General features: G+C 57.7%; 1 protein-coding gene across 3 annotated transcripts in view; it reads right to left on the bottom strand.

Moving 5' to 3' along the window:
• The window catches only part of TNS3 (tensin 3), a 174,509-nt gene that overhangs the window by 111,061 nt on the left and 39,654 nt on the right, over window positions 1–23,794 (bottom strand). For all 3 annotated transcript variants that reach the window (XM_081079437.1, XM_081079438.1, XM_081079436.1), the window contains exons 3-4: window positions 23,006–23,043; window positions 6,887–6,925 (exon numbers count right to left, since the gene is read on the bottom strand). The gene's annotated coding sequence lies outside the window, so the exon portion shown is untranslated. The remainder of the gene's footprint in view (window positions 1–6,886; window positions 6,926–23,005; window positions 23,044–23,794) is intronic.

Consider the following 23,794-nt stretch of genomic DNA (forward strand, 5'->3'; position numbering starts at 1 on the left):
CCGGTGGGGAATGTTCTTGATCCCATTTCAAGGAAACAAAGTGTGAGCTGGCGGAAAAGCCTGTCCACAGAAATGGGCGAGGCCCAGGCAACCACACACAGTTTTTCGTTCTTTCTGTACAGATAAGTCTCCAAATGGGACAAAACTTGCTTTTTTTACAGAAGTGTTCCCTCATCCTCTAGGGAAAGTAAATATTGCAGACAAACCTGCTGTAAATGCACTAGCAGAATAAATATCGGTGGGGCAGCAGCCGTGTGGCCCTGAGCTGCCGGGGTGCCTGGGTTTCAGAAGGGAGGTACCCCGTGGCCTGGCATCCACCACAGAGGAAGGGGAGACCTCCCAAAAAGCTCACAGGCACTTTCGATGAGCTGACAAACAAAACTGCCACAGGCCCCTGGTTTCCTGACAAACTTGTCCGTCAGGGCTAGGAGACTGCAGGCATCACACCCGCTGAGAAAGGAGAAGGTTGGAGACCTAGGCCATGTGGAACCCGAGAGGGACCTGGCTCCAGAGCCCTGGGCTGGATCCCGGCAGAGACTCCTTCTGTGGGGGTGCTGCTGTGTGGGCCTGTTAATGAGGGGCCCCTCTTGCAGGTAGAGGCACGCAGGTAATTGCAGTGCTGTGCCGATCTCACGCCTGACCTCTGTCTGGACTGTCATGCCTCCGCGTCACGCGATGGCTTTGTCTAGATGATGGGCATTAAAAAAGCACTCAATTTTCCCCTTCAATAGTTACTGCTATTCCAGTACGGTGGCAGGTAACCACAGCCTTCCAGGGCCACATGTCCCACGTGGGAGGCTGCAGGCTCAGTGTTATGGAAGAAAACCCTCCACCCCTTTCTCAGCCCCTGCAGACTCCCACCCTGGGGACAGTCAATCCCTGCCAAACACCCCGAGAGCCCTTCCCTGGGACAAGCTGGCTGCAGTCAGCTCAGAGGGCCTGTGCGTGGTGGCCCCAGGCCAAGGGCTGCCCCCAAGCCCACACGAGGGTGGCGGTGGCGGGAGCGCTGAGCCAGGCACACCACACACCTGGACATGAATGGGGCAGGGAGTGACGTGTGACCCAAGGACGGGGACACAGCAGGCAGGTGAGCGTGTGCCGCCTGCAGCAGCGAGGCCCCCCATCAGCCAGGGTCCCAGCTCCCCCAGTGCAGCTGGCACGGTGCCCTCGGTGCTCCCCACACAGGCCCTGTGCCTGGGGCAGATCGGGCCCAGGCCACGAAGAGCGGCTGGCTGGGGGGAGGGGGCTCACCAGAGTGGGTTTTCTCCTCGGTCTGTGGAGGGTTTCCCCTCTTCCTCAGCAGGTCAGTGAACTCAGACGTAAGGAAAGGTGACCAGGAGTTCCTGAGAAGGAGATGCCAATGCTGCCAGGGCCTCTTAACATGCGGCCTCTCCCAGAAACCCGGGCCACCTTCCCGTGACGCTAACAAAAGCGAAAGGCCGGATGTTATTTCAGGCGTGGGAGGGGATGGTGAAACCAAAGCAGAGTGTGGACCAAAGTTTGGTCTGTGGTTAGAAAGGGAAAGGGCAGGTGCCCGAATTCCTGGGAAACCTGGGCCCAGGGCAGGCACACAGGGACCTTTGGCAGCAGCTGCAGGCAGAGGCTGGGGGCAGAGGTCAGAGCCCCTTCCTGTAACCTGGGAACAAGGAGCCACCTCCAAGAACTGGCCCGGGCCCTGCCCTGCCCATTCCAGGGAGGCCGGAGGGGCTCGCTGACTTAACACCAGCCCAGGGCCCCTCTGTCGGCACTGAGCTCTTTGCAGGCCTGTCCCTGGGGAGCTCAGGCTTGCTGGTGACCTCCCACGCCCAGCCACATGCCCGAGGCTTCTCTTCCAAACACTCCATGAACGCCCTCCCGTCGTCTGCACATTCACAAGCCCCTCACACCCGTCGTCTGTGAGCTTGGCCACGCGCCAGTCCTGCCGGTACATCCTCTGGAGAGGTAAGGACAGGGCTCCGGAATTCTTGTCCATATCCAAGCTCCTTTCCACTGTGCGTCATTCTCTCACGAAAGCCAGCTGTGCATTTGTGAAAATGGTCAGGGCCTGTCCTCCTTCTCCAAACGTATTCCGCTCCACTCAAGTGACAGTCACGAGTACAGGGAGAGTTAGAAGAGGCATCTTCAGGGGGCGAAATGCAGAGTTACAGAAAGGCAAATCTGAGCTAGCTCAGGACTCTGGCTTTCCATTCCTCTCCACTGGGGCCCATATAGCTTTACTGGGATCCCCAACCTCACGGAGGACTCTGAGAAGAAACAAAACTGTAATAAGTGAGCAGCTGAGAAATGGAGCTGAGTAATGAACTGCGTCACCCCAGCCGGGGGCACGGCCAGCTCTGAGCTGTCCTCGAGGGGCTGGTGTGTCGGGATCACAGGTGCGAGAGAACCGTGGGGACAGGGGCCTGGTCCACCTCTCCACTCATCTTGAGATTTTCCCAAACGCCGCCCTTCTTCCCCCAAGTTGTGAAGCGTGGGACATTCCTGTCAGTGTGTGTGTGCCACGCAGATGCACAACCAGCCAGTGTGGGCGCTCCCCCCTCCGCAAACAGGGACCCGCCAGTGTCGCACGGGGCTGGAAGGGCAGGCTCTCCAGCAGAGATGACTCCACAGCTCTGTCCCCTTTCCAGCTGTGCGACCGGGTCGTGTCTCTGCTCTGCCCTCCGTCCTGACCGAGCCTCTCGGCGTCCCGGCTCCATCCTCTCCATGAGCCCCCCGTACACAGAGGTCCTCCATGGGACCTGGGCACGCACACACTCCACACGCCCATGCATGCACATGCCTGCACCAACACCAGGCATGTGCACAGACACAAAGGTGCAGCGAACAGACCTCAGTCTGGAAACTCCAGCCTCGGACTCTGTAACCTGACGCCGACTGTCACCTTCCACAGAAACCACCACTGTCTTCACTCTAAGTAAACAGAAGTGAAGCCATAGGAGTTCAGGAAACGCCGACTCAAATTTCAGAAACGGTTGTTAGACAACCTCTCCTCCAGCGCGAAACCACAGCAGCCCAGCAAAGAATCACGTGTGTGGCCGCCAGTCAGGCTTGCCAGTGAGGTGCAGCCCTGCCCCCCGGAAGGCAGGGACTCTTTCAAGGACAGAGGCCACTTTGAAAAGAGCCGACTTCTGAGACAGTGCTCCAGCCAGGCCGCCGCTCCCAGGCCCTGGGCCCAGGCTGTGTGGGTGGTTCATACCAGCGGACTCCACGGAGTCCCAGCCAAAGCCACACCTGCCCCCAGGCAGGAGTTTCCGTTGGCTGATAGGAGCCAGCTCCCCTGGAAAGTGCATGGGAGGCAAAGACGGGAAACAACCACGCCGCTGCCTCACAGGTCCACAGACAGCAGCCGGGCCTCCCGCAGACCTGCGTGTCCTGAAAGACCCTGCCGTCAGCCCAGCGACCGCCCAGCAACCATGGTCTGTCCATCAACTCTGACACCCGCCATGCCTCCCAACAAGGGGTGACGAGAACTGAGGTCCCCTAAGTGGCTGTCACGGAGCCGTGGCGCGGCACAGCAGATGGCGTGCTCCAGTACCGCCCGGACTGGTTCCCTCGCAGCAGCTGGTGAGACGACGGTGATGAAGAGAGCAGGAGAGGCCCCACACCGCCCTCCTGGGCTCACGGCACAAAGCAGGCTCTTCCTGCTCGTGGGTTTTCTGTGCCGTAACCAGAGCCAGGCACGTTCAGCGCTGCTTCATTCAGTCCTTACAGAGACCCGCAAGGCGCCTAGAAGTGAGAGGACTCGGGGCCAGGTCCCACGGTTCATGTAGTGTCACGGCCAGGGCGGACCTGCCCTGACCTAGCCCAAGCGTGTAATCACCGCATATTCTGTGCGTGGGAGCGTGCACGGGTGATGGACACATACATGTAATCTACAGAAACGGCTGGCACACACGTGTCACTCAGTCGTACAGGGCCACCTGTCTCATCTCTAATGGTCACTGTTATCTACAAACCGTGATGCATTTGCTTTGCCCCCAGCAGGCCATGTTCCACACACGCTGTGCGACTGGAACACAAAGAGGCGGTGAGCCACGGGCTGCTCTGCATTTCTAAGTGCTGCATTAGAGCCACAGGTCCAGACGGGGCTGCTCTCAGGCTTGGGTCGGATTCCCGCCACAGCCCCTGGGCTCCCCCTGGGCGGGACCACGCCAGACGCAGTCAGCACCCTGTACACTGACCGCTCAGAGCTTTCTCTGCCGGCTGGCTCTTCCCTCCTTGCTGATAAGGGGCTCTCCAGTGACGTGGCTTCCTCTTCACACTGCCTTCCAGGAAACTCGGAGTCTGCCCGCATGTGTCATCAGCTAAGTAAACACGGATAAAGGGAGCTCGGCCTCCCAGGCCTTTGTCTCGGCCCCTCTGCCTGCCCTTTCTTTAGTCTGTGTACGAATCGAACCTCAGACCTCACTTCTTAAGTCATCACAACAAACAGAAGCGTCTGCCACCAGAACCTCACAGGCAAAGGGCACCACAGGCACACAGCTAGGGCTGAGGCACGGCCACCGAGTACGGCTTTCCTGCCTCGTGCGTCCCAGCCATCCAGGTGGCACCAAGGCACCCTGCCCAGCAGACAAAGACCCTCACAGAGCATAACACCATCGAGGCACAGGGATGGCCCTGCAGTCAGTCAGGGACGTCCTCGGGTCCTGCTGGTACCACCATTAGCCACCTGTCCTCTCCAGCTGGGACCAGGGTTTAGGGACACTCAGGGCCCACATGCTGCTGTGGGACTTAGGGAGACCAGGCAGCCCAGTCAGAGCGAGCCAACAGGACACTATTCTGGAAGCTGTTGGAAGGGCTCAGGGCACTCAGGTGACATCTGCAGAGCAGGGGAATGGCACATGGAGGAGGGGTCCTCAGCACAGGATGTAGACGAACGGCAGTGGGTCAGAGGGCAAGACACACGGTGCCGAAGGGGCATCACACCCCAAGCCCATTACCAACTGCGGCCTCAGTGGGCAAGGACGCAGGCCACCTGCTCCCAAACCTGGACAATGGCCACCGATGACACAAAAGGACAGAATGAGAGGACGGGAGCAGGAGCCACGTATGGACCGTGTGTTGGCTCATGCAGTGCTGGGGCTGGGCTGAGTGGCCTGGCCAAGGGCACCTGGATTCCAAGGCCCCCGGTCGTTTCCTCCATTAGGGACAAGGCCTCCTTGGGGAAGGTGCCCCCGCTTGGACCCCTGACGCCCACCTCACTGAGTCGTTCTGAGAATGAACGAGGCACCGAGGCCCAGCAATACCAAGCAGGGTCTGAAACATGGGGCACTAAATACCCCAATTTCCTGCCACGCTCCATGACGGGAGGGTGTTCCTGCACAAGTCACTCGCGACTTAGAAACACGGCAAACGAAAAGTTGAGGAGCAGCGTCAACAAAGCCGTACTCACGAACATCGGCGAGTACACGGCCATGGACACCCAGGCCGGCCACAGCGGCTTATGTTGAGTGACCTGAGAAGTCACCTCACTTTCTCAGCCCCAGGCTCTTCATGTTCAGCTAAGGTGACCTTCTGGGCAAATGTCCCCCCGAGCGTCTGACACACAGCAGACGCTCCATGAAGGTAACAGAGGCAGAAATGGGATCCCAGGTGTCCTGGCCAGGACCCACGCAGGTTGGTGAGTCCCAAGGTCACATCTGGAGTGTGGGTGTCACATGGAGTGACGGCCAAACCGTCCAAAGTGCCAGGCCCAGGGTGCTGGAAGGTTCTCGGCCGATGGAGGGCCATCAGGGGAGAAAAAGGCTTCTGTGCTTTCCACCCTAAGAGGTGATGGAGTAGGGGGAGGCCTCCCCCCAAAGCTCCACCGGGCACAGGCGGGTCCATTTACACCAGGCTGTCCACCCTGCGGGGAGGGAGGGACAAGCCGGCTGGGCCGCCACATCTGTCCTACTCATCTCCTCCAGCAGCCAGAGGGAGGCGGCACCCCCCGCCCCCCCGTGTAGGGAGAAAGCCACACACAGGACAGCCGCCATGCAGCCACTGTGGGAAAAGTGGCCCTGGGTCAGGGGGCTACTGGGCTCAGCCACCAGAGACCCGGGGACCAGGAAGGCAGGCAAAATGCCCACCTGAAGCCTGGATCCTGCGTCCACGAAACCAGGGCCACGGGCTGGGTGCTGCTCAGGGTGGGGGGGGTTTAGAACACAACTGAGAGACGCCTTGAAGGAGGCAGTGGGCACACCTGTTTGCTGCCCACACGGGTGGGGCCGGGGACGGCACCCCCCCACACACACAGCGAGTCACTTCCCATCGCTACTGTTGAGCACGGTGGTCAGTGTCCTGCTGTCCAGGAAGCACATGCAGCCAGCGGGTGTCCTGCCAGCCACTAAGTCACTAAAACCAGGCTTATCCCGTCATCACCAGTGGGGGTGGCAAAGCAAACACCCAGAGGGACCATGATATTCAAGTGACATTTTCATTTAAAAAGCAGCCGGCAATTTATATTTACCTAACAGTAAGCCAAAGAGAAAGTGCTATCACCGTGTTTACCTTCAGTCCATAGGAAGACGGCATTTGCCCAGCTTCCTGTTCCAAAGCCACCACTTCCTGCTCCCGCACAGACACCCTGGACAGCTACCTGCCCCCACAGTTTTATGGCTGAGAAAACGGACATGTGGCATCTGCACTTTACAGAGAAGGGAGCTTGGGCTCAGGGAACGGATTCCCTCATAGGAACTGATCCGGACGGCAATTCTTACACACTCCTGCATGACTGTCCTCTGAAGGGACGCATGTGGGTGGCCTGTGAGCGCTCTGCGAGCGAAAGCTGTGGCTCAAGCAGGGAGAGGAACCAAGGACCCCGGAGGACCCCAAAGAGGGCACAGCATAAAGCAAGACCTCGCCTTCCGTGACGACGGTAGGTGGCCCCAAGGAGATGCGCGGGACTTACCTGGTCCAGGTGGCCTCGTGCACAGCGGGGTAGCGCCACCTACAGGAGAAGGAACATGGTGAGCAGGTGGGCTCTTAAACCCCAGTGTCCCTGACCACGTTCTCGGTCACCAAGGTTCAGTCTCTCAAGAGATGACCTAGAGTAACAGCGTCCACATTCTTTTCAGTTTTGTAAATTCCCAGTCTTTGCAGAGAATGTGATGACACCACGGAGACCCAAGAGAAATGCCCACTGTTCAGATGTGTGGAACTTGATCTGGTTTCCAGGAACTAGGGGACTCCCAGGCCTGAATGCCTGAGCCAGTGCAAGCCCTCCCAGCACCGCGTGGGGCACGGCCAGAAGGGGCACTCTGCCCAGGCGCCTCAGGGCTGGGGTCCTCTATAAGATGGACCACTGCTTCTAGATGTTTCCACAGCGGACGCGAACGCTGAGTCTAACTGTGGCCAAGCATGCAATCATCGTGTCCCAGATGTGGCTCCGCGCAGGACTCCACCATGGTCCTCTGAGGAACTAAGGGCACCCCAAGAAAGCCTGCGCCAAGGTCACGAGGCCACCAAGGTCACAAGGCCACCACCATCACTGAGCCACAGGAGACACGGTTACAGGCCTCAATGAGGGACCCAACAAAGACCAAGGACCCAGCTTGGGAGTGTGTCTCAGGTGGGACCTCAGCACGGGACTGTGGCTTTAATCCTTCTGGGCCCCGCTTTCCTCGTCTGAGAACTGGGGGTCACAAGGGCTCGTGGTACTCAGAACAGGGGCTGGCACAGGGCGGGCTCGCCACATTCTGGGACACCAGCTGTCCCCAAGCAGAAAGGGCTGCCGGTGGGTGAGGGACCCAACTTGCTCTGTGTGGTTCTGGCACCTGCCAGTGGGACACGGCTCCCCGTGAGCTGCCTCCTGGCTGTCCCCCTGCCCAGGACCCTGTACCCCATCCTCAGAGTTCTTGGAAATGTACATAAGACGGGGAAACCCCTGTGACCAGCTGTCCTTGTGGGTTGGAGAGGCTGGCAGCATGACCTTGGTTCTTGCCATGGCACCTATTTATAACTCTCTTGCTTATCTTACTAAGCTCCTGAGGCACATGACAGGCGGTCTGAGAAGTGTTATTACTGCACCGGGTTCTGACTCACAATCTCGTCTGGGGCAGGGGCCCTCTCTCCCGGCACCGCGTCCCCCCACACACACAGAGCAGCCCCTCTGGCTGCGCAGAACTGCTGACTTCCTGCTGGCTCCCCCCACAGCAGACTTCCTGGAAAGCAGGACACCTCTTTTTCATCTGTGTATGCTCAGATCCACATATGTATTAAAGTTTGATGAACAGATGAGGGAAGCGAACAAATAAATATAAAACAGAAAACAAGACAAATGGCTTTGAAAACACAGGGAGCCACAGCCAGAGGGTAAGGGTCTGGGAGCTGCCAGACGCGGAGGCCGTGTCGATGGAGCACGCGATGAATTCCGTCCCTTGTACAGTCTCCATCAGCCCGTTGGTCCTGGTGCTTCACGAGACATTTGACACACTGGCAAGAAACGTGCAAGGTGTCAGAGCCCCCGCCTTTAACAACCATCGTCTGTGTTCCACGCAGTGGAGTATTATTCAGCCACAAAAAGAAATAAGCGATCGATCCCTGAAAAGACAGAGGAACCTTCGACGCATGTTACTAGGTGACAGAAGCCAAGCTGAGAAGGCTACACACTGTGTGACCCCAACTCTGTGACACGCTGGAAAAGGCAAAACTACGGAGACAGTGAAAAGGTCAGTGTTTCCAGGGGCTGGGGGAGGGATGAACGGGGGCCCAGGATGTTCAGGGCAGTGAACACACTGGGTAGGCTACCACAGTGACAGACGGCCCCAGGGCAGGAGTCACGGCCGATGGAAACCTGGGCTCAGGTTAGTAACACGTCTCAGTGCTGGCCATGGGGCAGAGGGGAACAAATGCCTGGCACTGACACAAGATGTTTCTAACGGGGGTGGGCAGGCATGTGGGCTCCGGGACTAGGGTTTCAGGGCCGGAATTCCCGCCCGTTCTCGGGAATTTTTTCGCTTTTCCATTCCCGAATCCCAAACAGTTGGTCGGGAAATCGGGAAAATCGGCTCCTTGAACCCAGGTGGATGGTAGTATCGGCCGTCACTTTGTGGAAACGATTGTGGAGAACAGAAAACAGTTTATATCTTGGGATTCGAACGGGAAAGCGAAAAAAATTCCTGAGAACAGGCAGGAATTCCCGCCTGGAAACCCTATTCAGGATTGTACTATCTGTTCAATTTTTCTGTAAATCTAAAACTGCCCTAAAAATAAAGTCGATCACTTATTGTTCGAGTTCACTGTCTGGCAGCGCACATTTGTTGAGTCTGTGGAAAAGCTCCACGCAGGATCAGAACCTGAGTTTTCAAAGGACAACCAGGGCGCACGCAGTGTAGGGACCAGTGCTCTTCCCACGTCCCCCCGCACTGGGGGGCCTGGCCCCAGCGTGTCCCCCAGAGACCGAGCGCGCTCGTGGGCGCCCTTGAATCACACCACGCCCAGTCGTCACACAGGTCCCGACCGACCGGGAGCGACATCTCTGGAGAGCTCTGCCATCTGCACGCCGACCTCGCCCGCCCCCCGCCTTGCTCACAGGCTGGCATGGAGCACCTTCTCCGGCCAGCCACCTGTTCCTCACAGCGACCCAGTAACCAACCAACAAGTCCTCCAGGAGGGGACCTGCGTGGGCACAAAATGCAGGGACCGCGGTTCGTCAGACAGTGAGCAGGGCCTGGGCGGGACGCGGGGTCCCCCGCTCAGTGACTGCCCCTCCACGTCCGTCCGCACTCCTGCAAAGAGCCCTGTCCAGGGACCCATTACAACCCCCCTGTCTGTCTGCACACACCCTGTGACAGTGCAGACGCCTGAGGACAGGCTTCCAGTTAGAACGAATGACAATGCACAAAAACAGCCACTCAGAGAAAAGGGGACAGTCTGGGGGACAGCCACCTGTCTGTCAGCCAGGAGAAAACTAATACTTACAACAGGAACACCTGACTTATAAAGACCACCAGTAACTGCACTTGCCAGGTGTGTATTCCTGCTGTGTGGTTCAAACCAGGTCCCAGGACAGGAACTCCGCGAAAAGGGACCGGATTTTCATGTCCCATTTCCGGCCGTCAAAGAATAAAGACGGAGGCGACTGGCCACAGTCTGGCAGAAGCATGGGGGGAGGGTCAGGACACACCCATGACCTCACAGGCCACCCTGCTGGGCACTAGGAACTCAGGTGGCCGTGCCCCTGCCCCTGGGGGGCAACAAGTCCTTAGGATGGAGGCCAGGCAGGTCCCACGGGCAGAGCGCGCTCACCTGCTGCGCCCCGACAGCCGACCTCTGATCACAGGCTCACAGTGCCCTGGGCTCTTCCTCTGCTTTCACTGGACAAGAGGAAAGGCTGTGGCCCTCCACCACTTTGGCCGGCCTCTGTCCCACGTGTGAAGGATGCTGCTTCTGCAGCGGGCAGGTCCTGCAGGAGAGTCCTGGCTCCTGGGACCCTAGGACCACTGAGCAGGCGGCCACCATGTGCCTGGGACTGCTTCCCTCGCCACGTCCTACTCACATTGCTGCCCACGAACCCACGTGCATGGCCAGTGTGTTAGAGGGGGCGGCACCCCCGGGCCACGCCCCTCCCTGCTCTGTAAGCAGGAGAACAGGAAACAGGCCCTGCCGCCAGTGGGCCACCCCCGGCTCACGTCACAGCAGGGCCAAGTGCTGGGGCTGCAGGTCTTCCCTGGCCCTCACCCCAACCCCACAGTCACCCCGAGCCTGGGGCGCTGAGTCCCACGGAGGCCCACCACGCCCATGATCCAGGAAGGAGAGAAGACGCCGCTGGGTCCAAACTCCAGGTGGCTCATCTGATAGGAAAGGCTCCCTCTCAGCAAAACAAGCCCCTGGGAGAGGGGTGAGGAGAGCTGACAATGGGGGTGAGGCAGGGACACACCGCCAGTGCCCACTAGTGACTGGGAAAGCCCCCGAGCCACGAAAGGCCTGGTCCACGTCACTTTACGGCTTTGTCATGGCTCCACGTGGGGCCCCATCGTGGTTACCAAGGACAACCAACCAAACAAGCTGTGCCTGGAGGCACCTGCCTACGTGGCACCTGCAGCCACTGCTATCAGGAACCTGTCCCCAAACCAGCAAGGGGACAGGTGACCAGGACGGAGGGGGCCTCACACCCTGGAGTGCTGTGCCCCGGGAATGTGTGTGTGTGTGTGCCGGACTGTGTGTCCATGTGACTGAATGTGTGTGCGTTTATACAAGTTTGAGTTAGGAGTGCGTGCGAGGCTGGGAGTGTGTTTCTATGTGGCTGCGGGAGTGAGTCCTGCCCTGCCCTGCACTTCACCCCTGGGGACAGCCCAGGGCTGAGCCTGGTTCTGACTTGAGGCTCTTTGTCCAGCAGGGAGGTTTCCCACAGCCTGACTGGGTCCCCTGCCTACTTCTGAGATGGAAGTGCTGGGAGAGAGGTCACAGCTCCATTCTCCACACACGTTAGAGACGGCTTCCTTTTTCTCAGTACAGGCATCCCCCCCATATCCGCAGGGACATGTTCCAGGACCCCCAGGGGCCACCTGAAACCACAGCCAGCACTGAACCCTGCATATACTATGCTTTTCCAATATGTACACACATTGTCACTTACAGGAAGCACCTCAGGGCTTCTCGTTGGTGGCTCTGACTCGCCAGCATCACGGCTCTTGCACTTTGGGGTCATTATTCAGTAAAATAATGAACACAAGTACCGTGACAGTCGATCTGATCACCGAGACGGCTGCCAAGTGAATGCTGGGCAGTGAGCGTGCAGTGTGGAGACGCTGGACAAAGGGACGATTCACAGACAGGAGGGACAGAGAAGGACGGCTCGAGATTTCATCATGCTGCTGAGAATGGCGCACGATTTAAAAATTACAAATCATTTCGTCCTGAAATTTTCCATTTAATATTTTGGACCACAGTTGACCAAAGGCAACTGAAACCTCGGAAAACAAAATCACAGATAAGGGGGCACAACTGCACCACCAAACAAGAAACTCAGCTTTTGTGATCGTCCTTTTTTATTAAATGTCACTTTGGATGAAGCTGTGCAAAGGGTCCCACTTTCCAAGCAATTTCTCTGGAAGCGTGTGTGTAACTGACGCCCCGCACACCACGTAGGACCATGTGAAGCAGCCACAGAACCCCAAGAAGCGCGTAGTGACAGCACAGCTGAAGGTCACACTTGTGCACGTGTGCACATGAGCAGTGTCTGCAACCAAAGCTGGCAGCTCGGCCTGTCCCATGCATGGTGCCCCGAGGTTTTCCAGACAACGCTGCCCACAGGCCCGCCCTCCCCAGCCTGGCGGCCGGCTACACGAGCAGGTCTCATTCACGCCGGGGTTCTGGAAGGACAGTCAGCTCAATGGCAACAGCCAACAGCTACTAAGGTGCGTTAGAGGACCGCACACATGTCCCAAATCAACCCATAGCCCCCAGGTGGCCAAACCAGCACAGACGGGGACAGAAGCAGGCTGAGCTCGACTCACCTTGCCCACGGCTCTGAAGGCAGTTCAACGTCAAGCCGAGCACAGAGGCAGCGCCTCCCGCAGGCTGTGCCCCTTCCTAACGCCACCACAGCGCATGGCGGGAATCCGACAGCAGAAATAAAATGTGTCGTTAGCCACCTTGGCTCTGTCTTCACAGAGGGGACCCTTTATGAAGGAAATTCAGTGACATCGAGACTGCAGCAGTTTCTGTCCCAGACTGCGCCACCTGCACAGGCCCCCTTCTCTCATGCTCTGCACCAAGCACTGCAGAGACCTCACAGATGTGACACGTCCACAGGACACAGGGGCTTCCCAGCACAGCGGGGGTGACGCTCCCTCACCCCTACACAGCGGCTGTGTGTTGGGAAGGGGGCAGCGGCTTTCCTGAAGGAGCAGAACCTTTAGTGTCACCTCGATTTGATTATTTTGCGGCCTTCGCTTCCTGTGTGGTACGTCACCAATCAATCGAGTGACATGTTTGTACACGGCCATTCCACAGGATGGAAGAAAGATGCAGGCTCAGGTATCTTTACCACCGTTATTACCACTGATTACCAACGCGCTGCAGAACAATGAGAAGAGGACAGTCCCCTCGCCGGCACTGACATTCTGAGAGAGGAGCAGACGGCTGAGGCCCCAACTGTCTTCATCAGCTTGGCCGTCGTAACACAGCACAGATGGACCTTCAACGGCCTCTCACATCCTGGAGCCGGACGTCCGAGAGGCACGAGTGGCCGGGCGGGTCCCACCCGAGGTCTGTCTCCTGGGGATGCAGATGCCGTCCTCTCCGCGTGTCCTCACGTGGACGTCCCTCATCTCTTCTGAGGACATGTCTGTCCTCATCTCTTCTTATAGGGACACCAGTCGTACGGGATTAGGACCCACCCCGCCTAATGGCCTCATCTTGCTTCCATCACCTCTGTAAAAACCTAGTCTCCAAATATAGTCACAGGTGCCGGCGGGAAGGACTTCACACGGACTTGGGGGGACACACTCAGAGGCCTGACAGGGCCAGCAGAGAACCCAGTGAACACAGGACACTGCCACCAGGCAGCGGGAGCAGGTCCTGCAGACAGAGCGGGAGGGCGGCTCACGGCCAGGTGGCGTGGCTCCTCTCTAGGCTGCCGCCGCTGCTCCTGGGGTCGGGGGCCCAGGCGAGGGGCAGTCCCAGCACTGTGCCGGGCTGTGGGCCTCACCACCTCACCTGCATCCTTCACGAGCTTTCTGCCGACCTTACTCTGAGCCCCTCTGTCAGGCGTGGCCCAGAATCCCTGCTGAGCTTCCGGTTCCGCTGCCGGTCCTCCCACGGGCGCCATCGCACAGTGTGGCCGCCGCACCCCCCAAGAAGACACGTGCACCACAAACGCAGGGCAGCCGCAGAGAGAAAGAGCCACTGAGATCGTCTGATAGCACTTTCCTGAAAGCGACCACCCGCCCAGTGCTTCCCGCAGGGAGCACGAGCCGGCCCCAGGCCTCAGCCGCAGCCCTGCTCTCCTCCACGCCGGCTGCTTCCCCGCGGCTGTGGTTCAGGGGTCTTTAGAGATGACAGCACAGTGTGCGCTGTGCAGACAGAGACCGAAGCCTGCCCCGCGCTCCCCTCAGACCCCCTCTTCACACACCTGCTGTGGTTCTGTGACAGCCGGACGAGGCCTGTCACCTCACTGAGGGGCGAGGCCCTCCAGGCTGGGGTCACTGCTCGCGGGGAGGGTAACGGGTTTAAGACAGAACAACACTTTCCTGCACCCACACATTCACCGGTGCTGGTCACCCGACCGGTGGCCTTAAGCGAGTGAAGCAGCACATTCTGCTTCGGCTCCCTCATGTTTACAATAAAAGTAAAATCCTGGACTGACGGAAAGGAGCATCGGGACATCTGGATGGGGACGGCGAGGCCCCGGGCCCGAGCCCTCCACGCACGCCCAGCCTCTGTCGACCCTCCCTGGCGTTCTCCCATCGCTCGCCAGCACGCCACATCTATCAGGGCTGCAAGGGACAACTGTGAGGTCACTCTTGGGGGGCTGCTCCCACCCCTCAGGAAGGCACAGGCCCTTCCCGTCACACAGGTGCCCGTGGAGGGTGCAGCCCCAGGCCAGGGCGCTTGGTGGCTAGCGGTGGGCAGGCTGGACGGGCACCTCAGCCTTCCTGGAGCTTGCAGACTACGGCCCGGTGCGGAAGCCTGGCACCGCCACTCACGGCTCCCACACTCACCTCCTGCTCTGCCATGCCCGCCAGCAGGCCCAGGGTCAGCCTCTTCCTGAGCCCCCTCAGGCCCTCCCGGCCCAGAAAGCCCACCTCTCTGACCCACTCTGAAGTAGCCACACTTCAAGGTCAGACCAGAGGGCTCCTTCCGCAGGGGGCGCACAGTAAGACATGCTCTCCCCACCCCCAGGCCCCCCACGCCCTCCCACTGAGCCCCTCCCCTCACACTTTACAAGGACAACTGTCGGGGGGCATCTCTGCAGAGGAGGAGATGAGGTGAGAATGCCCTCCCTCAGGCGTGAGCATTCCACAAAACCAGACAAGGGATGAGTATGCCGTTGTTTTTCTTTAAGAGCTTAAAAACGGGATGACGCCCACACATGACTCGCTTTTTAACACCTTTCTTGTTACGAAGACAATGGAAGAAAAGGCACAAATATCACAACAGTTATTTCAGGAAAACTATGGTAACTCCCACAAAGGGGGATACTGGACGAAATTTCCCCAGAAATGGTGTCAAAAGTGTCTAAGAAAAGTGAACAGTCTGGTTTCCACCGACTGTCCTCTGACCCAGGGCGGAGCTGACAAGAAAAGGAGAAAAGGAGAAATTTTAATAGTGCACAACTTATCATCAAATCTTAAAAAATAAAAATGTAGCGTTAGGCTGCATATGGCCAGCCTGCTCACTGACACCCCACTAAACCCCGTTAGTTTGTCCTGGATGGAACCAAACGCCAATCCACGTTCACAAATCCTGCCAGTAGCGTCACTGTCCACCCAGAATGCCACCCTGAAAGCGCGACGACGGCTGGCGCCCCTGCCCCCACCAGGACGAGTCCAGGAGGCAGGCCGGAATCTCCAGGATGTTTCCCTGTCCTGTGTCCCCTGCGTGGGAACAGGCGCTCGGCTCTCGTGGGACAGGACTGAGCTGAGCACAGGCCTCCAATAGCCCTGCCAACCTCCCGCAAACGCGTGTAAAGTAAGGAAGTCTCTAGAAGAACCCAAGGTTTTAGGTGAAAAATCAGAAGTCCTGGTTTCATAGCATGTTTCAGTCATTCAGATTTCTACCCCCCACCGCCACCCCCAGAACAAGCACCGAGTTGGGTATTATGAAGCACGCAGCAGGGCCGCGAGTCCACAGCCAGTTCTGTGCAGGAACAGCCGGCGTCTGTGGCTCTGGAGGCTTCTGGGGGAACTAGGAGCGAAAAGGCAGAGACACGTGGCGTTCGACAGAGCTGGAGCCAAAATCGCCTGGGACTCGCAGAGGGCCTGTACGGCCGCAGCCCGGGAGCGGCGCCCCGAGTGTGTCTGTGCATGATGGAGGGCGGGAGGTGGCCCTGCCTGAGTCCCTCGCCCGAGGACACAGCTTCACTGCAGAGAAAACGGTGCACAGGGCCCAAAAGGAGCTCAGTCTCACACTGAAATCTGGACGTGGGACTCCCACGTGTGGTTACCTGCTCATCCTGCTGCTACAAATGTAGCCAGAAGTGGAGAAATGGGGCAACAAGTCCTCCAGAAGCGGCCAGCCCAAAACAGAACCAGGAGTGTGGTAAGAAATATCCTTCTCCATGACCAGTGAGCTTTTCAGACACAGGCAGGAAGACGCCCCCCCACGGACCCAGAAACACGCCAAAGGGCACACAGTCCTGACCTCAGGGCTGGCTCTCTGGCCCAAGTGGCGCTCTAGCCCAGATGACACGGCCATCCCAAACGTGTGCTCTGGGGGCACTGCCCCAAGGCAGAGGGCGCCTGCAGGTGCGATGCCCTGAGGACGAGTCTGCAAGGTCCCTGCAGCCCACCAGCATGTTCTCACTGGGGGGCAAGGAGACAGGAAGTCAGCGTGGGGTCTGATGACCTCTGCCAGCCTGAACATGGGGCCTGGAAGATACTGGAGGAACCAGAGAACCTCCTTTCCCGCCAGAGACGGAGCACACCCCCAAGACTACCAGGAAAGTCCCTGCCACCTGGCACTGCAGAGGTCACACAGTGAGGCACCAGAGCAGGTCACATCAACGCAGAAGGAGGGCTTTGTCTGCCCCAGGACGACCTGCCTGGTGACCTCAGGAAGAAACACCGTGTGGGTCTGGAGTGCATGCAAGGACCCTGGACAGGAACCAGGGGCCTTTACTGCTTCTGCAGAGGAAGAGGCCGAGGCCCACGGTCACGTGGCCACTTCGGGGCCAGAATTCAGACCCAGGTCGGCTTGCTCCTCTGCGTGGGTCCCCGGCTGCAGGGCCGACCACAAATGGGATTCTGCTGTCCGCTCGAGGCCATGCTATGTGTGTGGTGACCCGTCCAGGGCCCAGCAGGGTCCCGGCAAGCACCCTGAGACAGTGTGAGGGGCGGTGCTGGCAACGCTGGTGCCCAGTGGACGTGCAGTGGCTGTACTTGTCCAGTGTCCAGTGCTCCAAGTCCCCAAATGCTCCAAGACCCCACAGGCAATTCCCCTGTTCAGGACCAAGATTATTTTGGGTGTACAAACATTAATTCCTGTCCAAAGGAAACCACAGTGCTTACAGAAAACGGCCCTCTCCTAGGACAAAAGATTGGCCGTCTCTCAGAGCCAGCCCAGGCTCCACGCTGAGGCGTCCGCTGTGGGGCCACGGCCCACGCTCAGAGACTCAAACTAACAGTGCCTGATGGGAAAATGGCCACCGCTGTCAGCGTACCTTTAACAAGGTGACATGTGTGAAGTGATTTCTTCTCAGTGGATTGAGGCAGAAGAGATCGCTGAGGACAGTCAACCAGGAAACGGGTCTTATGGAAAGAGGAACAAAAGTGCCCCTAAGAAGGCAAAACTGAAAAATGCTCCGCAGCTCTTCTGACAGCAGTGATGACAATGTGCAAAAATAAAACACAAGACATGGCAGCCACCAAGACGCCCTTCAGCAGGTGGATGACAAGCTGCGTCCGTGCAGACAGTGGGACACTACTCAGTGCTAAGAAGAAATGAGCTGTGAAGCCATGGAAAGACACGCAGGAACCTCAAGTGCATGTTAGTTACTAAGTGACACAGTCTGAAAAGGCTGCACGCTGCATGGCTCAACCACGTGACGTTCTGGGAAAGGCAAGACTATGACGTAGTGAAAAGGTCAGTGTCTGGGGGGCAGGGAGGATGAGCGGGGCTGCACAGAGGACTTCAGGGCAGTGACAGTGCTGTGTGACAGACAGTGCACATGTCATCACTACTAGTCCACCACCAGGAGTGAGCCCCGAGGCAAGCGGCAGATGTGAGCTATTAAAAGGCTTCCGAGTTGGCTCATGGACTAAGAAACGCACGTGCCGGAGGGAGAAGCCCAATGAGTGTGGAGTCTGTACATCACCCCCCGCCCCCGATTTTACCGTGAACTTGAAACTGCTCTAAAAAATAACCCCTATTAATTAAAAACAAATCACCTGTCAGACATTAAACATGGACACACATGTCTGACACAGGTGGGTAAATGGAACTTCTAGCCGAAATGGACCAGCAGAAAGCAAGTTACGGCCGGGCACCCGGCTCGGTGCCGGCCTAGAGCAAAACCAGGACACACTTGCTAAATTGGCCAGTTTAAAAATTAACCTTGGCCTCCCTTAGTGCAGGGAGTGGGGAGGGAAGAGAAGGAAGGAGAGTAAACATGGAGACCGGCAGGGCCCAGGGTTTACAGACCGGTCTGGGGTGAGACACAAAGCCTGGGGTGGGACACAGCACCTGGGGGGGGGGACACAGAGCCTGGGGGGGACAGCACGCGGGTCGTGGCCCTGTCCCCCCTGTCCTCTGGGCAGGCAGTACCACTCCTTCAAATCCCAGCCGACACCTGGGACTGGGGCAAGAGCTGCTGTCGTGCGGGGCGTCCGGCGGGGTCTCAGCTCCCGCTCCCCACATGAGAACGCAGGACACGGTGAGGCCAAACAGGAACACCCACGGAGCCATAGGTAGGGGAGTCAAACCAATATATTCTCACCGGCGGCATCCGCCTCTCTGCAATCCGCTCTTGCTAGCCCTCATCTTCTGCTAGCGTAGCCACAGCAGTTATATTAGTGGCCAATGGCTCACTGGTTACGGCTGGCGGCCAACTAGCCACAGCTGATGGCCATGCAATCACAGTTGATGGCCATTTACTACCCGAGCCAGCACCTTTCCACGTGAGGCCGAGAGCCTGGAAACTGCTTTCTGGGGCTTTGTCCCCACAGCTGTAGTGCATCCTCCAAGGGAGGCTGTGACTTTGAAGGGACAGAAGAGCAAAGACTGAGCACGAGGCTGATAACCCTCCACAACGGAGCCAGTGGCTGCTTCTCCTGAGCCGGTAACACCAGCCGGCCACTGGGCCAGATTTCGAGGTGTGCGATCTTGCGTTACCCAAACCTCCTGTCGGATTGGGTTGTGCCCCCGTGTTTCAGATCTCACTGTCCTCTGCCCAAGGCCACAGGGCGTGTACGTGGGAGTGGGAGCGATGACCCACCCCTCACATGCCCTGGGCTCACGGGGCCAGTGGTTGTCTGCAGGAAACTTCTCAGGCCTTCCTTTTTACTGACAAACCCAGGTCATCAGTCCCCAAGAGATCTGGGTCCCACTCATGAGTGCCACCACGGACATCCGTGGGGAGATAAGGGCTCCTGTCCACCCTGAACACCGAGCGTGCACACATGCATTCTTCACCCCACCTCTGATGGCACAGAGCAGCAGGAAGGGGGCAGGAAACTGCAGAGAGAAGGTGTCCCAATGGAAGGTGAGTGGCACCTTGGGGCGAAGCAGGGACCTGAGCGAAGCCGTGGGGAGGGGGCGTCCTTTAGGGGGAAAAGGGAGCCGCAGTGCGGGGAGGGCACTGCCCAACCCCTGGCCAAGGCCAGCAAAGCTGGTGGGGGCTCTGCGGGCACCAGCACAAGCGCACCAAGCGCCCACAGGCCTGTGCCTGCTCACGGCTGACACATGAAGCCCAAAGCACAGAAGCCACAAAGACAGCAAAACTGAGCTGGGAAACCAACTCCCCTCAAGGCCAGAAGCGGAAGCTGTGCGACAGTGGGGAAGTCACCGCACCGTCCCCATGTCTCATCATCACCTGCCTTCCTAAAACGGCTTCATTTCTCCTACTTCCTTTTCTCTCTTTGCAACGAGTCAACCAGAGGTCAGGATAAATCCAAGTCACAAGGTCCAAGCAGCTAGCATGGGTCCAGTGGACAAGCACAGCCTCCCAGGAGGCCAGGTCTCTGGAACCCCAAACTTTCCAGCTGTCACAAATTATCTGATTTCTCTAAAACCTAAATAATTAACATCCTCGTAATTCATAGCTAAGAGTCAGTCATTTTCGGGTGGGTCACAGAGTGTCATTTGCAATTTGGTGCAAAGCAGCTGGGGCTCTGTCTGCTGCACTGGCCCCAGAAGCCCCCACTGGGGTTAAACCTCATCTCTGCCTATGTACCTGGGGCCACAGCCTCGCCTGAGGGGACATACTACCCACGGCCAGCAAGTGACCTCAGTTCATGCTCCAGCATCCGGCCCACGGCCTGGCTTCCCTGCTTAACCACCAGCCCTGGCCTGGCTGTGTTGCTGAAGGGTGGCTCTCTCCATGACTTCTATGGACAGTGGCCCTGGTGGCAACAGGGCGATGACAGTGGCAGTGGGGTTCACAGAACACGAACGGGCCCTGGGGCACATGGGGCACCCTCAGGCACTGTTAGTCCTTATGAGTCCCCATAGGGCTGTGGACCGTCACAGGGGGACGTGCAGGGCACGTCAGCCCCAAGTCGGGAACAGCTGGACTGGGTGCGGCGTGAGGCCAAAGCTGTGTTCTTAACTAAACTTCGCAGTCTCCTGACAAGCCTGTGTTTAGGGAGCCCACACACATGGTCACCAGGGACCTAGCCACCTGGGCCAGCCTCACCTCAGCTCCCAGAGGACCAGCTGTCCCTGCTTGTCTCCTGAATTTATGGATGGCCCTGTGTCCCCCCCCAACCCAGCCATGGATTCATGGTTTTGGAATAAGAAGGGGCTTTGTTATTGCTGGTGGCATTCTCTCCTGCCCTTCAAAGCTGTGTTATCAAGAAGAAAAAAAAATAGAAAAGAAAGAAAAAGAAAATGAATACGGATACATTTCCCCCTCCTGTGATCCAATAAGAGGAAAAGCTTATCTACCTCTCAGCAAACTGCCAATTTCTGCAGCTAGAAATGCCATAATCAGTGATAGTTAAGACTTCTGGAAAATTCTTTGAACCGAAGAATTCAATCTGCTAAGTAGCTGGCTGGGCCCCTTCAAGAAATGGAGCCAAGAGCAGCAGGCTCAGCTCTGCATGTGCAGGTGGCACAGAGGTCACGGAACCAGCAACACGGTCACGGGCAGTGCCCACTCACACAAGCAGGGATGACACAGGACAGGAGAGGCCCCGGGGGTGGCTCGGCCCGCCCCCGTGGTGATGACACACAAACAAGGCTGGACAAGGCTCACTACTCAGGACAGCCTCAGGGGCTGGGAACATGTCCAAACCCTCACAAGGGGGTGGGAAATACCCCTCTGAAATCCGAAACATTCCCCAAGGTGGCAGTTACCCCGCCCCACCGCACGCAGAACCTCTGCTCCCACACAGTGTCTGAGATTACAAGTGCAGGGCACACGCGGGTAAAGAGCCCCGGTGTGGGTACAGCAGGATAAACTAAGCCGGGGTCCGAGGCCAATCCTGCCTGTGAGTGTGCAAGAGCAGGGACCGCCTGTCCTTGGCCGGAAAGGGCCAGCTGTCCCCACAAGAAGACTGGAAGCTACAGCAGAAATGCCCCAAAGCCCCACCACAGATGCCTGTGCTTGAAAAGGCTCAAAACAAAAATCGCGTGACATCTTGGAAGAGGAAGGGGTTTAGAGAGAGCAGGAGGGGCTGCTGGCCTGGGGGCTGGGTAACAGTATAGCATGGAGGTCTGTACTGTTTTCTCCACTTTGCATGCATCCCAAACTCTCCATAGTGAAAAGTTTAAAAAGAAGTCATTGAATCTCTTCCCTGAAAAAGAAAATTGGGCTGGACTGTATGTAGTTCTTCCAACTATGTGGGGGGAGGTGTGCATCACATACCTGTACACTGTGTGTGTGCATATGTGTGCATGTCTGTGTGTACATGTGTGGGGTGTGTATTGTGTGTGCACGTGTGGGTGTGCATTGTATGTGCATGTTTGTGTGAACTGTGCACATGTATGCACTCACACATGCATGCATGTACACTATGTGCATGTGTGTGTGTGTGTCTATGTGTGCACGTGGGGGTATGCAGTGTGTGTGCACGTGTGGGGTGTGCGTTGTGTGTGCATGTGTGGGGTGTGTGTTGTGTGTGCATGTGTGGTGAATTGTATGCACATGTATGTGTGTGCATACATGTGTGTACTGTGTGTTGCATATGTATGCATGTCTGTGAGTATGTGTGCACATGTGGGTGTGTTGTGTGTGTACGTGTGTGGGGGGGTGTGGCAGGAGGGTGAAGGAAACCAGGACCCGATCCTCATGTGCAGAGTACACACGTGAAGCCTGCCCACATACACGCAGCCTTCCCTAGCACAAGTCCTTCCACTCAGCCCGAGGTCCAGCTGGAGATTCTCAGGAACAGCGGGCTCACAGCAGCTGCGAATGCCAAGACCCTCTAAAGCCCCATCTTCCTGGACCTCCAGCCATGGGGGCAGCCTGAGGGACATCTGACGGCCCCCACAAAGGCGGGGCCAGCCAGTCGGCAGGGCTCCCATGTGCTCTGGCCTCGCAGAGGCTAACATTGTTTCTAGAAAACGTGGGAGGTGCACACACTGTGACTCAGGAAGAAAACCAGGGCCCCTCCCCATATGGGAAGCCTGCAGCTTCCCACAGGCCATTTCCAGGCCACCCCATTTCGTCCTAAACCCGGCCAAGCCCCCCAGGCCTCCAGCACTTGGTGCGGGCATGCGGCAATCTCACCCCTGCAGGACAACAACCCCCAACTCAGGGTCCCCCAGAGTTCCACGACAGTCTGAAAACCCCAATCTATGAACAACTACCCTAGAAAGAAGCCAAAACCTCCTCACGGCCAGCGGTGTGCCCTAGGGCCTGCTGCCACCCCCTCTCTGCCCTGAAAGCAGCGTGTCGGTGTAATCAGAAAGAAGGGATCGTTTGTTACAGAGAAAGGCCTGTGGCAGGATCAGGGCAAAATGATCAAATTCTTATCTGAAACCAGATTCTTAAGCGTTATTTTTCTATAATTCAAAACATGGATTTCATAGCTCTTCAGTTTATTCTTGAGATGAAAAGTATACACCCTATTGGAAAGCACCCAGTAGCCCTTTCTGAAGTTTCATGGCTGTGGCCGAGGTCCAAAGTGGCCCCCAGGCGTATCAGCCATGGGAGGGGAGGCCGACTGGCGGGGAGGGCCCCGGGGGAGCAGCCCCAGCTTACCTTAGCTTCACATTTCCTGGGGTAGGAATGCTTGCAGGCTGGAAGAGAAAGACAAAGAGCACGTGAGCTGAGTGGGCTCTCTCCGCACGACTTTCTACACCAAACTCTCTCAATCCTCGAGACACCCATTTCCAGGGAGGCTTTCTGTGTACGACACAGTGCGTGGTGTTTTGGCAGCGGGCGGGGTGCACATGTGTGAAAGGACCTGCCACCACGTGCTGACGGCCACAGTTCAGACCCTGTGGGGCTCTCTGGAGCAGTTACAGGCTTTCCCAGGGGTGCGTGTGGCCAGAGGAGCCCTGAAGAAGGAGGGGGTGACTGTGTATCAAAAAGCACTACTGTTTGCCTGGAAATTATAGCTTCCCCCTGAAGAAAGAAGAGAAACTCGAAAACGCCCCCAAAGAATCAGGACTGGGGCCTTAAGTTAGGGAAAGTCGTACATTTCAGCCCCGTACTCCTTCCATTTCCTACGGCCAAGAACTGACCATCAGGCTAAATCCATGTCTAAATTCCTAGGGGGAGCCTTCCAGGGAGGCAGTGTGTGAACCCCAGAGGCGTGTGACAATACAGATTTCCAGCGGAACCAATGTGATTTCACAGGCCCACCCTCCAGAGGCTGCAGCTGTGCTGACAGCTCCCCCCTCGCAGTGAGGGGGGAGACATGCAGACCCTGCCCCCTCCCCCGATGTTTCCAGGCAGAGAGGGCAGGACATGGAGAGGCTGAGGGATGGAGCAGCTGCACGCATTAAGCCCATCCCAGGGTCCCATGTGGACTCCAAGAGGGCACCC

The sequence above is a fragment of the Rhinolophus hipposideros genome (genome assembly GCF_964194185.1).
Source record: "Rhinolophus hipposideros genome assembly, chromosome: 18".
Classification (NCBI taxonomy): Eukaryota; Metazoa; Chordata; class Mammalia; order Chiroptera; family Rhinolophidae; genus Rhinolophus; species Rhinolophus hipposideros.